Source organism: Ursus americanus, chromosome 9 (assembly GCF_024610735.1).
Source record: "Ursus americanus isolate L20-20 chromosome 9, mUrsAme1.1.p, whole genome shotgun sequence".
In the NCBI taxonomy this organism is placed as follows: Eukaryota; Metazoa; Chordata; class Mammalia; order Carnivora; family Ursidae; genus Ursus; species Ursus americanus.
In genome coordinates, this window is record NC_142135.1 from 80,214,883 (window position 1) to 80,229,756 (window position 14,874).

At 40.0% G+C, this 14,874-nt stretch overlaps 1 pseudogene; it reads right to left on the reverse strand.

Annotated features, from left to right (window-relative positions):
* On the reverse strand, positions 1-649 carry LOC123786776 (olfactory receptor 11H6-like; annotated as a pseudogene).
* Positions 650-14,874: the final 14,225 nt, after the last annotated feature.

Consider the following 14,874-nt stretch of genomic DNA (forward strand, 5'->3'; position numbering starts at 1 on the left):
TCACAATTTTTTGGATCCCTGCTGGATTGCCTGCCGTTGGGCTCACGTACATCACCATGATAGAACCATAGAACAGGGACACTACAGCAAGATGGGAGCCACACGTGGAGAAGGCCTTCTGTTGGCCTTCTGCTGAGGGGACCTTCAGCACAGCTCTGATCACCAGAGTATAGGAGCTGGTAATGAAGAGGAAGGTGGAGAAAATGAGGACTGAGTTAAAGATGGCACAGATGATCTCAGTAGCAGGAGCTGGCACACAGGACAGCTTCATAAGGGGCCCTGGGTCACATAAAAAATGATCAATTGTATTGGGACCACAAAAAGGAAGTTGGGAGATCAGGTAAACTGGGAGAACAAAACAAGAGAAGCCACACACCCAGCACCCAGCTCCTATTCTGATGCAGCGCTGAACAGTCATGGCAGTGGGGTAGTGCAGGGACCTGCAGATAGCAAGGTACCTGTCAAAGGCCATGGCAGACAAGAAGAAGGTCTCAGTGGTGCCCATGGAGAAGAAGAAGTAGAACTGGAGGAAGCAGCCATAGAAGGAGATGGTGCTGGTCTCACAGAGCAAGTTGGAGAGCATACTGGGGACAGTAGAAGTGACATACCACATCTCCAGGAAGGAAAAATTGGCCAGCAGGATGTACATGGGGGCGTGGAGATGGGTGTCCCACCACACTGCAGAGATAATGCACAGGTTTCCAGTTAGTGTCAGGACATAGACTGCAAAGAAGAATGAGAAGAGGAGGATCTGAATCTTCCAGGAACAAGGGAATCCAAGAAGAATGAATTCACTCACAGGGTCAGGGTGGTTATTTTCAACTGGGTTTTCATTTTTTTTTCCTCTTCAAATTGCAGTAATAAGATATCACCATGTTACAAATGACTACATCTTAAGATGTTCTCCAATCTTCTTTACATTTCAATTGGCAGCACGGTTTTAGATTACTTAAAGATATTTAGCACTATTTGCCCCGGTGATATTGGGAGGAAATAAGGAACTTGGGGGTGTGCGTGCTTGTTACAGCTTACCATCATGATTGCCATGCCCATCAAGGGCCATTAAGCCCCTGCCTTTTTTGTGTGTGTGTCCTCAGCACTACATAAAATTAAGATAGATGCTTCTTGTCATTCAGAGGCTTTCAACCAAGTTCAGGAACGTCAACTTTAAATCAACCGTTGCTTACAGCAAGGCCACTTTGACATTTGTGTGCCCTCTTATTTTTAAAGATCTCCTGAAATCACACAATTTGCAATATTACTTTCTCTCAGGGTTTAGTGACATAGGCACAATTCTTCAAAGCATTCTTTATTTTTAACTTGGTTCTCTTTGCAGTTAAAAATTTGTTGCTGAAGAGGAGTAAGCTGCTTGTTCTGTCACCTTGAATAAACATTTTAAGTGAAATTGGTATGAATGAATAAGGCTTATTTTTTTTTACTTTTTTTTTAAAGATTTATTTATTTGAGAAACAGTGAAAGTGAGAGAGATCACAGAGAGAGAGGAAGAAGCAGACTCCCCACTGACCAGGGAACCCAACGCAGGGCTCGATCCCAGGACCCTGGGATCATGACTTGAGCTGAAGGCAGATGCTTAACCAACTGAGCCACCCAGGTGCCCCTGAATGAATGAGGTTTAGACTAAAGACTACTGTTCTCTTTTAACTGAGATTTACCCTAACTAGAGTACACAGGCTTCAGTCCTCATTTGAAATTTATCACATGCAGGGAAAGTACCTCATGATGGTATTCTATATATATTTTGCCATGTAAAGTAAAAATAACTATGGTGTTATATCACTGAAAGCATTCTGAGATTTGAATTGTATTAGTTGGAGATCTGTGCATAGACTAGTCATTCTCATTTTTCTCTATGTATTATCTCAGGCTTCTGTGTCAGAGTTTCTCCTGGCTAATTTGACCTGTACATGTTTTCCACTCCCCCCTCCCCCCACCGGACCTAATCCTTGATATTTTTCCTTCTGCAATGATCCTCTCTCTGTAAGTGACCTGCCAGTTTGCCCCTTGATTAAAAACCAACCATCTATGTAATATGAAGCCAGATTTTTCTCTCCCTAGCTATGAAGTCTCTTCTGCAACCTGGATTTATCTACCCAATTTCTTTCTCAATATCTCCATTTGATATCTAATGGAACATGCCTATGATTAAACTCTTTTTGATTCTTCTCCCCTCAAACTGGCTGATCCTTCCTTCACCGCCATATCACAAATGGCACCACCATTCACTCAGCTGCTCAGGCTATATACTTTGGTCACATCCTTTCCACTCCTCTGTATACTCTACATCAACAAGGGCTCTGTTCAAAACATGTTCATGTTCAAAACATTCAGAATCTGAACAGTTTTTAGCATTCCTATCAGCTTTCACCCTGGTGCATGCTACCATGAAATTCTCATTTTGACTACTACAAAACCCTCTTAAATTGCCTGTTTCCATTTTTATATGCCTAGAGACTGTTACCCACATAGTAGCTAGATGACAGTTTTTAGAAAATTTGACCATATCAACTACTTGCTATCAATCTTTTAAATACACTTAAAACGCCCAGTTCCTTACCATAGCTAGGAAGGCCAGTGAGGCCTTCCTCCATGTCCTCATTTCCTACCACTCTTCCCCCTGCTGGCCCACTCCAGCTGTGCCGATCCTTGACTATGCCAGGGGTGGCCCATATCCAGGCCTGGAACATCCCTCTGTCCACCTGGCCAGTATTCACGTGCTTTAATCTGTTACTTCATTCAGATTTCTGGTAAAAATCAGAAACTCACAGAGGCCTTCCCTACTTTAGCCCATCTTTGCTATTCTGTTTCCCAGTCCCACTTGAGTTTTCTTCAAAGTGCCTATCGCTACCTGGCATTGTATTATCTACTTAGTGTGTATTTTCTGTCTCAACAGTATGAATGTAAGAGGAAGACATTATTTTGCTTACCAATGTATTCCTAGAATCCAGGACACTCTCTGGTATTTTATAGGTGCTTATTAAATATTTACTGTCTCAATTAATGAACATGGCCTAATACTAACCAATTAGGAAAATATTTGCTTGTAGCCAGAGGAAAAAGCTTTTTAAAAAAATGCAAAGACTGGAAACTCCACTTTGCTAAATACAAAAGCAGGGAAACAGAGATTTTGCTTGTTACGGGGATACACCATCAGTCCAAGGAAACAGGAGCCTGCTCAAGACAACCCCGTTTGACTCATTTCATCTTTCGTTATGTCTCTTTCATCCACACTGCTTTGCGCCATGAGCTTTCTCACTGCTGCTAGGCTATAATCTGCTCTAAGCCTGTGTGTGTGCTGGATGCGCACACTGTTTCTTGCTGTCTTCTCTGTTTCTCATTGTCCATATCTTTATTTTTATTAAATGGCTTTTGTAATTGTTCCCTCTCATTTTTAAATAGGTAAGTGAACTGTTTTAGGTTATTCCCTCTTGAAGAAAATGTGTTTCTAGTCCATAACTGACATTTTTTCTCTATGTAGTTAGTCAGTGTCCTTTATAGAAAAGTGTCCCTCTCTTACTGCCTGATGTTTTCTTCTGCCCCATAGTCAGGGTCAGGAAATCTGGTGCATGTGACTGAATAAGTAATACGGTTTAGAATGGAGTTGTCATTCCACGGTTTATTCTTGGCCCATGTGGTTTGTGGTGCAGCTGACATCTCAGTTTAAGTCAAATACTGTTATTTTTACTAGATATATTTATTAATATATTTATAAATAAACCACATATAACAACATTTATTTAGAACAGTTCTGATGCTGGAGACTCTCTTATATAGTTGAGAGTGTAACCAATTTCCATTAGGAGGAAGCTATTTTAAATTACATTTTCATATGGAAAAAATACAACAAAGGGTTAGAGGAAAGTGAAAAGGACATTACCAAAACAATCTGAGCTGTACCTTACCTAAAGCTGTTATGGAGGCTTATAGAATCAAATAGAGGGCAGACATTAATATGTCGGTTTCTTTCTCCTGGAGTCAGCTTCCTTCTCCTTGTTCTCTCATTTCAGCAGGGGAATGCTAAACCCAGTGGTGTTCCAATATACGTTTCTTTTCAGGCTTCTGACAGGGGATGAGTGTTGGAAGGTAGTATTATCAAGGATAGCAATTATTTGAAGCCCATACAATGACTATATTGACCTTTTCAGGCAGATTACATGAAGTCATAAAGGGTGCCGTGGTCTCTCCTGATTTGGGAACAACTGATTACAGCCCTGCCTCTAAAGGAGGGTATGTAGCAAACACATTCTGAATCATGATCTTTCTGTTCTTGAGAGTCCATCTCGGAGATGTGGTGACCAGAGCACTCTGTGTGTGCACTCAGGCCTTACTGCTGAGCTCCAGTCCCTTGTATACTTTTTTAAAATTATAATAATATTTTTTATTATGTTAGTCACCATACAGTACATCCCTGGTTTTTGATGTAAAGTTTGATGATTCATTAGTTGCATATAACACCCAGTGCACCATGCAATACATGCCGTCCTTACTACCCATCACCAGCCTATCCCATTCCCCCACCACCCTCCCCTCTGAAGCCCTCAGTTTGTTTCTCAGAGTTCAGTCTCTCATGCTTCATTCCCCCTTCTGATTACCCCCTTTCTTTATCCCTTTCTTCTATCGATCTTCCTATTTCTTATGTTCCATAGATGAGAGAAACCATACGATAATTGTCTTTCTCTGCTTGACTTATTTCACTTAGCATTATCTCCTCCAGTGCCGTCCATGTTGCAGCAAATGTTGAGAAATCATTCTTTTTGATAGCTGAGTAATATTCCATTGTATATGTGGACCACAACTTCTTAATCCGGTCATCCGTTGAAGGGCATCTCGGCTCCTTCCACGATTTAGCTATTGTGGACAATGCTGCTATGAACATTGGGGTGCATATGGCCCTTCTCTTCATTACGTCTGTATCTTTGGGGTAAATACCCACTAATGCAATGGCTGGATCATAGGGTAACTCAATTTTTAACTTTTTAAGGGACCTCCACACTGTTTTCCAGAGTGACTGTACCAACTTTCATTCCCACCAACAATGTAGGAGGGATCCCCTTTCTCCACATCCTCTCCAACATTTGTTGTTTCCTGCCTTGTCGATTTTTGCCATTCTAACTGGCGTAAGGTGGCATCTCAGTGTGGTTTTGATTTGAATTTCCCTCATGGCTAATGATTTTGAATATTTTTTCATGTATCTGTTCGACATTTGTATGTCTTCATTGGAAAAGTGTCTATTCATATCTTCTGCCCATTTTATGATTTGTTTATTGGTTTCTTGTGTATTGAGTTTGAGAAGTTCTTTGTAGATCTTTTTAATAAACGTGCCAAGGTTGGCTTCTGACCCTTCTGGATTACCTGACTTTTCCCAGTGGCCTCATCTAGGAATAACAATGAGAAAGTTTTGGCTAGATCTCAGAATGTATTTCTTTAACTGAGGCCTAAATTGGTCCAACCTCTAGGGGAAAAGGGAAAGATGGTGAAGCCTGGCTCTAAGCTGAAGAATAAGTTGGTCTTGAGCCTTGGATCAGAATGTTAAATATAACCAGAAGCATCTGCATATATTTTTATAGTTATGCAGCTGTGTTTTCCCACAAAAGAGACAACATTGGATTTAGGAATGAAATTGTAAGAGCAAAGCATTCCACAAAGCCAAAGGATACAGAGTTCAGTTATAGTAGAGAATTTACAAAACCCTTCTAATGCTGTTCCATCTGTTTTTTTCTTTCTACAATTGAATATATATATCCCCCCAAGCATGCTGCGGTAATTCTGGGATTTTTAGATCAGTAACAACTGTTCCATTATTACCTGACTATAAAGTGTTGGTCTACTTGTTTTGTGAATTTGTCCTTTTCATTTTACTTCAGCCTGGGTAAAGTAAATTAAACATTTATATCCACATTATAATTACTACAACTAATATTGTGACTTTAGAATGTATAATGGAGGTAATGCTCTAATACTGTTTGACTCTACAGACATCAGATAAAGAGTCCTTCATAAATTCTGGATCCCATAATTTAAGAAGCAAATGGGCAAATGACAGTGATTTTGGAGGAAAGCAATTTAGAAAGGCTTGAAAGTATGAAAAATGGGTAACAGTGGAAGGAACTTGCATATTTAAACTGGAAGACAGAAGACTCTATCAGAAAAAAGGGAAGGTGATCATTTAACAGAACAATTCGATTTGTCCCATTTGTCTCCAAAGTACAGAATTAAAAATAACAGTTAAAAGTTATAGGGAGTTACATTATAATTCAATATGGAGAATAGCTTTTTAACAGAGAAACCTGTCCAGTGATGGTACATGCTACTTCTGAAGACTACTTTCCATCATGGGTTTTGTCAGATGTAGGCTGGGAAAGTGGTAGAAGGGATTTAAGCAAGCATCAGAAGCAATTCTTTTTTCAATCCTGAAACTCCATGATATGCATTTAAGGTATGTCAAGGAAAAAAGAACACAACTTACTCAGGCAACCTCAATGACATAAAAAAAAAGTGTAATGGGAAATACTAAAGTTAGTGAGAACTTGAGGTTTTCATTAACACTGATAAATATGAATAGTATTTTCTAAAGGTCATAAGCTGACAATAGACAAAGGGGTAAAAAGGGAATTCTAGACTATGCTGTGGTCAGTAAGATCCCAGAGTTATGTCATGGGACTACAAATAGTCCAAATCTATTAATTGATGAAATTGTTATTTTCTTCCTGAAAAATGTGTGTAGGATTCTCTTGCTCTCTGAGCCAAAATCTGAATTGCTCTTTAGTTTGGCCAAAGGCAGTTCTGTAAGAATTGTGTAGGGGGCTTCTGGGGATTTTGAGGAAAAAGATAGGACCATGAGGTGGCAGTAGCACACACAACTTTTATTTGGGGACACTGCTTTGAACATTTGCTTGTGGGGGAAATCCCTCACCTCTCATGAGATCTGTCAGAGGCTATAGGCTTATAGACCAGTACTCAGAAGGGGAGGAGGACTAAGGGCTAACTAACCCCCAGGAGAAATATGGGGATCAGAGAGTAAGCTTACTTGACTAGGTGCTGTTAGCCTGGAAAGGGGGAGGACTCTATGTCAGAAAGTTCCAAAGGGCAGCAATAACTTGGGGGTGTTTATCTACCTATGGCTGGCAGAATTTATCTTTTTTTTTAATAATAATTTTTCATTATGTTATGTTAGTCACCATACAATATATCCTTGGCAGAATTTGTCTTATCCATGGTTAGAAGATACTGGGCACAGTTTCCTGGGATATGCAAAGTAGGCAGGCTCTAGGTGGCTAAAAATCTATTTATTTGGGCTATATATAGAATAATTAGATATGTAAAAATTTTGGCACCTGTGGGCTTTTGATATACCAGGATTCAACCAGCTATGAAGAAGTAAACAATCTAGGGGCCAATATACAGAAGCCATCACTGGCTCATTTATATAACAAATGGGCTTTGAAATAGATTGTAATGGCTTTTTACTTTATTCTCTGTGTTTATCCAGACTTCAGAATTCATGTTTTCTCTACATGCTTTCATGTATACATGTACACACATATATGTATATGTATACACACACATACATACCACGTCTTCTTTATCCATTCATCTACGGATGGACACTTGGGTTCCTTCCATATCTTGGCTATTATAAAAAATGCTGCAATTAACATAGGCATGCATATATCTTTTTGAATTAGTATTTTTGTTTTCTTTGGTAGTAGAATTACTGGATCATATGATAATTCTATCCTTCATTTTTTGAGGGATCTCTACAGTGTTTTCCACAATGGCTATACCAATTTACATTCCCACCAACAGTGCACAAGTGTTCTTTTTTTCCCCACATCCTCACTAATGCTTATTTCTTATTTTTTGATGCTAGTCATTCTAACAGGTGTAAGGTAACATCTTATTGTGGTTTTGATTTGCATTTTCCTGATGATTACTGATGTTGAGCATCTTTTCATATGTCTGTTGGTCATCTACGTGTGTTCTTTGGAAAAATGTCTATTCAAGTCTTCTGCCCATTTTTAAATCAGATTGTGTGGGTTTGTTTTTTTTGTGTGTGTTGAATTATGTAAGTTCTTTATATATTTTGGACATTAACCTCTTATCAGGTATATCATTTGCAAATATCTTTTCCCATTCAGTAGTTTGCCTGTTTGATTTGTGGTTGATTTTCTGTGCATAAGCTTTTTATTTTGATGTAATCCCAATAGTTTCCTTTGCTTTTGTTTCACTTGCCTAAGGAGACCTATCCAGAAAAACGTGGCTAAAGCTGATGTCAAAGAAACTACTGCCTATATTTTCTTCTCAGTCTTATGGTTTTAGGTCTCACATCTAGGTTTTTAATCCATTTTGAGTTTAGTTTTATGTATGGTATAAGAAAGTGTTTCAATTTCATTCTTTTCCACGTAGCTGTCCAATTTTCTCAGCATCATTTATTGAGGAGACTGTCTTTTCCCTATTGTATATTCTTGCCTCATAGATGAATTGACCATATAATCATGAGTTTTTTTTCTGGGCTCTCTATTCTGTTCCATTGATCTAAGTGCCTATTTTTGTGGCAGTACCATATTATTTTGATTACTAATACCTTGTACTATATCTTGAAATCTGGAATTGTGATGCCTCTAGCTTTGTTTTTCTTTTTTAAGATTGCTTTGGCTAGGGAACTTAAAATTTAATGCAAATTTTCTGGGACTCTGTTTTTTTTTCTTTAGAAAAAAATATTGGAAATAGATCACATGTGTGTATTTTTAATGTGTTTGGCACACACTTGCCTATTTTAACTTTGTAGCAAGGTAAATTGTCATTGGTTAGAGATAACTGAAGACAGTACTGGTTTGTGATTCAGAGGAACTTGGGCCAAACTTTATGATATACTAGCTGTGCCGGGGTGGTAAATCACTTAACATTTATGTGCTTACATTCCCCATGTAATATTTCAGAGCCTCATGAGTTAGGGAGATTTTTTGAGTTTTTGGACCTTTAATGAATTGCAAACATGGCATCAATCTAGTTTCAGAGAACTGACAAAGTTCTCATCAATTCTTGCCCCATTCTGCTAGAATAAAGTAGATTCTTTTTAAATCAAACAAGTAAAAACATCACTTTCAGCAGGCAGGATAAATTCATTATGAAAAATGCAGATGTCATTCTAGAAAATATTTTTGTGTATTCTTTTTTAAAGGATGCTTTGTGGGTGCCTGGGTGGCTCAGTGGGTTAAGCGTCTGCCTTCAGCTCAGGTCATTATCCCAGAGTCCTGGGATCACGTCCCACATTAGGCTCCCTGCTCAGCGGGGAATCTGCTTCTCTGCCTCTCCTCTGGCTCATGCTCTCTCACTCACTCTCTCAAATAAATAAACAAAATCTTAAAAAATAAATAAAGGATGCCTAGTGTTGAAAGGACCAGTAGGTATCAGAACTGTTTTCTGAATACATACCTTGTTTCCGAGTGCTTATTTTTTAAATTCAATAGCCAACATATAGTACATCATTAGTTTTTGATGTAGTGTTCAATGATTCATTGGTTGCATATAAAACACAGTGCTCATCACATCACATCCCCTCCTTAATGCCCGGCACCCAGTTATCCCATCCCCCCACACACCTCCCTTTCTGCAACCCTCAGTTTGTTTCCCAGAGTCAAGAGTCTCATATGGTTTGTCTCCCTCTTTTATTTCTTCCCATTTAGTATTCCCTCCCTTCCTCTATTGTCCTCTGCACTATTTCTTATACATTCTACATGAGTGAAACCATCTGATAATTACCTTTCTCTATTTCATTTAACATAATACCCTCCAATTCCATCCATGTCAATGTAAATGGTAGGTATTCATCCTTTCTGATGGCTGAATAATATTCCATTGTATATACGAACCACATCTTCTTTATCATTCATCTGTTGAAGGACATCTCGGCTTCTTCCACAGTTTGGCTGTAGTGGACACTGCTGATATGAACATTGGGGTACTGGTGTCCTTTCTTTTCACTACATCCATATATTTGGGGTAAATATCCAGTAGTGCAATTGCAGGGCCACAGAATAGCTCTATTTTTAACTTTTTGAGGAACCTCCATACTGTTTTCCAGAGTGGCTGTACCAGCTTGCATTCCCATCAACAGTGCAAGAGGGTTCCCTTTTCTCCGCATCCTCACCAACATTTGTTTTTCCCTGTCTTGTTAATTTTAGCCATTCTAACTGGTGTAAGGTGGTATCTCAGTGTGGTCTCATTAGGTATACCTAATCACATGACAAGTGATGTGGAGCATTTTTTCATGTGTCTGTTGGCCATTTGTATGACTTCTTTAGAGAAGTGTCTGTTCATGGCTTCTGCCCATTTCTTGACTGGATTATTTGTTTTTTGGGTGTTGGGTTTGAGAAGTTCTTTATAGATCTTTGATACCAGCCCTTTATCTGTTATGTTATTTGCAAATATATTCTCCCATTCCATGGGTTGTCTTTTAGTTTTGTTGACTCTTTCTTCTGCTTGCAGAAGCTTTTTATCTTGATGAAGTCCCAAAAGCTCATTTTTGCTTTTGATTCTCTTGCCTTTAGAGATGTGTCTTGAAAGAAGTTCTGTGGCCGAGGTCTAAGAGGTAACTGCCTGTGTTCTCCTCTATGATTTTGATGGATTCTTCTCTCACATTTAGGTCCTTCATCCATTTTGAGTTTATCTTTGTATATGGCGTAAGAGAATGGTCCAGTTTCATTCTTCTGCATGTAGCTGTCCAGTTTTCCCAGCACCATTTATTGAAGAGACAGTCTTTTTTCCACTGGATATTCTTACCTGCTTTGTCAAAGATTAGTTGACCAGAGTTGAGGGTCCATTTCTGGGGTCTCTATTCTGTTCCATTGATCTATATTCTGTTTTTATGCTAGTACCATGTTGTCTTGATGATCACAGACTTGTAATATAGCTCAAGGTCGGGCATTATGATGCCCCCAGCTTTGGTATTCTTTTTCAACATTCCCCTGACTATTCAGTGTCTTTTCTGGTTCCATACAAATTTTAGGATTGTTCTCTCCAGATCTGTGAAAAATGTCGATGGTATTTGGTAGGGATTGCACTGAAAGTGTCAATTGCTCTGGGTAGCATAGATACTAATATTTATTCTTCCAAGAATACCTAAAGGACCTGGGGAAGGAACAGCAAATAAAGCCTAAACAAAGCAAGAGAAGAGAAATAATAAGGATTAGAGCAGAAATTAATGAAACAGAAACCAGAAGAACAGTAGAACAGATCAACAAAACTAGAAGCTTGCTCTTTGAATTTGTAAGATCGATAAAACTCTGACCAGACTTATCCAAAAGAAGAGAGAGAGGACCCAAATTAATAAAATCGTGAATGAAAGGGGAGAGATCATGACCAACACCAAGGAAATACAGAGAATTTTAAGAATGTATTATGAGGGATTGAGTTAAGATGGCAGAGGAGTAGCAGTCCCCTTTCTCAGCTGGTCCCTGAATCGAGCTGGATAGGTACCAGACCATCCTAAACATCCATTGAATCAGCCTGAGATGCAGGAAGATACATCTGGATCTCTACAAATGAACATCTCCAGCAATGAGTATTGAGGTACGAAGCGGGGAGCCGTGAATACACACACAGATATTGGAAGATAAATGGGAGGGGGAGGGAGACTCCGTGCTCGGGCGCCGGCAAGCGGTAGCCACCTGCACTGGGGAGCGGGCGGACTCTCTGACCGGCAACCGTGAGAGAGCAGACTGAGACCATGAGCTGGGGAGTGCCTGCGACCAGCGTGAAAACCAGAGCTCTGGAGTGCACAGGAACCTCACTGAAACAGAGCTACAGAGCTACGGAGCACCCAGGGGCAGCTGGCGGCTGGTGGCTGGTGGTGTTAGAAACACAAAGGACAGAGACGTGCCGGCCCTGGAAGTGAGGGTTGAGACCCCGGCTGTGGGGCACACATCCCAGGACACTGCAGGGTTGAGCAGCACCAACAGAAACAGAGTTAAAGTGACCAGAACACCAGTGGAGAGAGGTCTGCAATCCCTCTGTTCTGAGACGGAGGCTGAGATTCGGCCACTGCTGCTCTGACTCTCAGAAGAGGCACAGCAAACCACCAGGGAAAGCCTCCAGAGGACAAAAGCCTGGAAATACCAGCTCACAGTATGCCCATCCCCATCCCCCCTCGCAGGGGACACAGAGACCCTACCCAAACAGGGTTGCCTGAGTATCGGCGCAGCAGGTGCCTCTTCCAGAAGGCATGCTGAAAAATCAAGAAGCCCACATCCCTAAGGTCCCTATAAAACAAGTGTGCATTGCCTGGGTCCTGGGCAATAATTTGGGCTCTGGACAACCCTGCAACCTCTCCTCATCAGAATGATGAGAAGGAGAAATCCCCCCCAGCAAAGAAAAGACAATGAGTCTGTGGCCTCTGCCACAGAACTGATGGATATGGATATAACCAAATTATCAGAAATGGAATTCAGAGTAACAATGGTCAAGATGATGTGTAGACTTGAAAAAAGTATTAACGAAAATATTAATGAGAATATAGAATCTCTAAGGGTGGAAATGAGAGCAAATCTGGCAGAAATTAAAAATTCTATGAGCCAAATGCAGTCAAAACTAGAGGTTCTGATGGCCAGGGTGAATGAGGCAGAAGAATGTATTGGTGAATTAGAGGATGGGTAAGTAGAAGTGAAAGCTAAAATAGAAACTTGGCTCAAAAAAAATCCAATCTCAAGAATGTAGGTTACGGGAGATTACTGACTCAATGAAACGTTCCAATGTCAGAATCATCGGCATCCCCAAGGGGGTGGAGAAAAACAGAGGTCTAGAAGAGATATTTGAACAAATTGTAGCTGAAAACTTCCCTAATCTAGCAAAAGAAACACACTTTCGTGTCCAAGAGGCAAAGAGGACCCCTCCCAAGCTCAACCACGACAAACCTATGCCACGTCACATCATAGTGCAATTTGCAAATATTAGATCCAAGGATACAGTATTGAAAGCAGCCAAGGCAAAGGAATTTCTCACTTACCAAGGCACAGTTACCAGAATTACATCAGACCTGTCTACACAGACCTGGAATGAGAGAAAGGGTTGGGGGGGGCATTTTTAAAGCTCTTTCAGAGAAAAATATGCAGCCAAGGATCCTTTATCCAGCAAGGCTGTCATTCAGAATTGATGGAGAAATAAAGACCTTCCAGAATCGCCAGTCATTGATCAATTTCATAACCATGAAACCAGCCCTACAGGAGATATTAAGGGGGGGGGGGTTCTATAAAAGTAAAAAGGCCCCAAGAGTGATACACAACAGAAAGTCACAATCTATAGAAACAAAGACTTTACTCTCAACATGACATCATTAAAATCATATCTCTCAATAATGGGTCTCAATGTAAATGACCTAAACGCTCCCATAAAATGACACAGGGTTGGAGATTGGATAAAAAGACATGACCCAGCCATTTGCTGTCTACAAGAGACTCATTTTGAACCTAAAGATACATCCAGACTGAAAGTAAAGGGATGGAATACCATCTTTCACACCAATGGACCTCAAAAGAACGCTGGGGTAGCAAATCTCATATCGGACAGATTGGATTGTAAACTAAGGACCATAGTTAGAGGTACAGAAGGGCACTCTATTATTCTTAAAGGATGCATCCAACAAGTGGATATGACAATTATAGATATATATGCCCCCAACAGGGGAGCAGCAAGATACACAAGCTAACTCTTAACCAGAATAAAGAGACATATAGATAAAAATACATTAATAGTAGGGGACCTCATCACTCCACTATCAGCAATAGACAGATCCCTAAGGAGAAAATCAACAAAGGGGTGCCTGGGTGGCTCAGTCGTTAAGTGTCTGCCTTCAGCCCAGGGCATGATCCCGAAGTCATGGGATCGAGCCCCGCATCAGACTCCCTGCTCTGATGGGAGCCTGCTTCTTCCTCTCCCACTTCCCCTGCTTGTGTTCCCTCTCTCACTGGCTGTCTGTCAAATAAATAAAATCTTAAAAAAAATCAACAAAGAAACAAGAGCTTTGAATGCCATACTAGATGAGTTGGACCTCATAGATATATATAGAACACTACACCCAGAACCAAAGAATACTCATTCTAATCTAATGCCCATGGAACATTCTCAAGAATAGATGATGTTCTGGGTCACAAAAAGAGGTCTCAACCGACACCAAAAGCCTGAAGTTATTCCCTACATATTCTCAGACCACAACGCTTTGAAATTGGAACTCAATCACAAGGAAAAATTTGGAAGAAACTCCAACACTTGGAGACTAAGAACCATCCTGCTCAAGAATGATTCGATAAACCAGGAAATAAAAATCAATTTAAACACTTTATGGAGACCAATGAGAATGAAAACACAATGTTCCAAAACCTATGGGGCACTGCAAAGGCAGTCCTAAGGGGAAAATACATAGCCATCCAAGCCTCACTCAAAAGAATATAAAATTGAAAATGTGGTTTTTATATTCTCACCTCATGAAGCTGGAACAGCAACAGAGGAATAGGCCTAATCCACGCACAAGAAAGCAGTTGACCAAGATTAGAGCAGAAATCAATGAATGAGAAACTAGGAGCACAGTAGAGCAGATCAACAGAACTAGAAGCTGGTCTTTGAAAGAATAAATAAAATTGGCAAACCACTGGCAAGACTTATTCGAAAGAATAGAGAAAGGAGCCAAATTAATAAAATCATTAATGAAAAGGGAGAGGTCACAACCATCTCCAATGAAATTGGAAGGATTATTAGAAACTTTTATCAACAGCTTTATGCCAGTAAGTTAAACAACCTGGAAAAGATGGAGGCCTTCCTGGAAACCTATAAACTACCAAGACTGAAACAGGAAGAAATTTATTT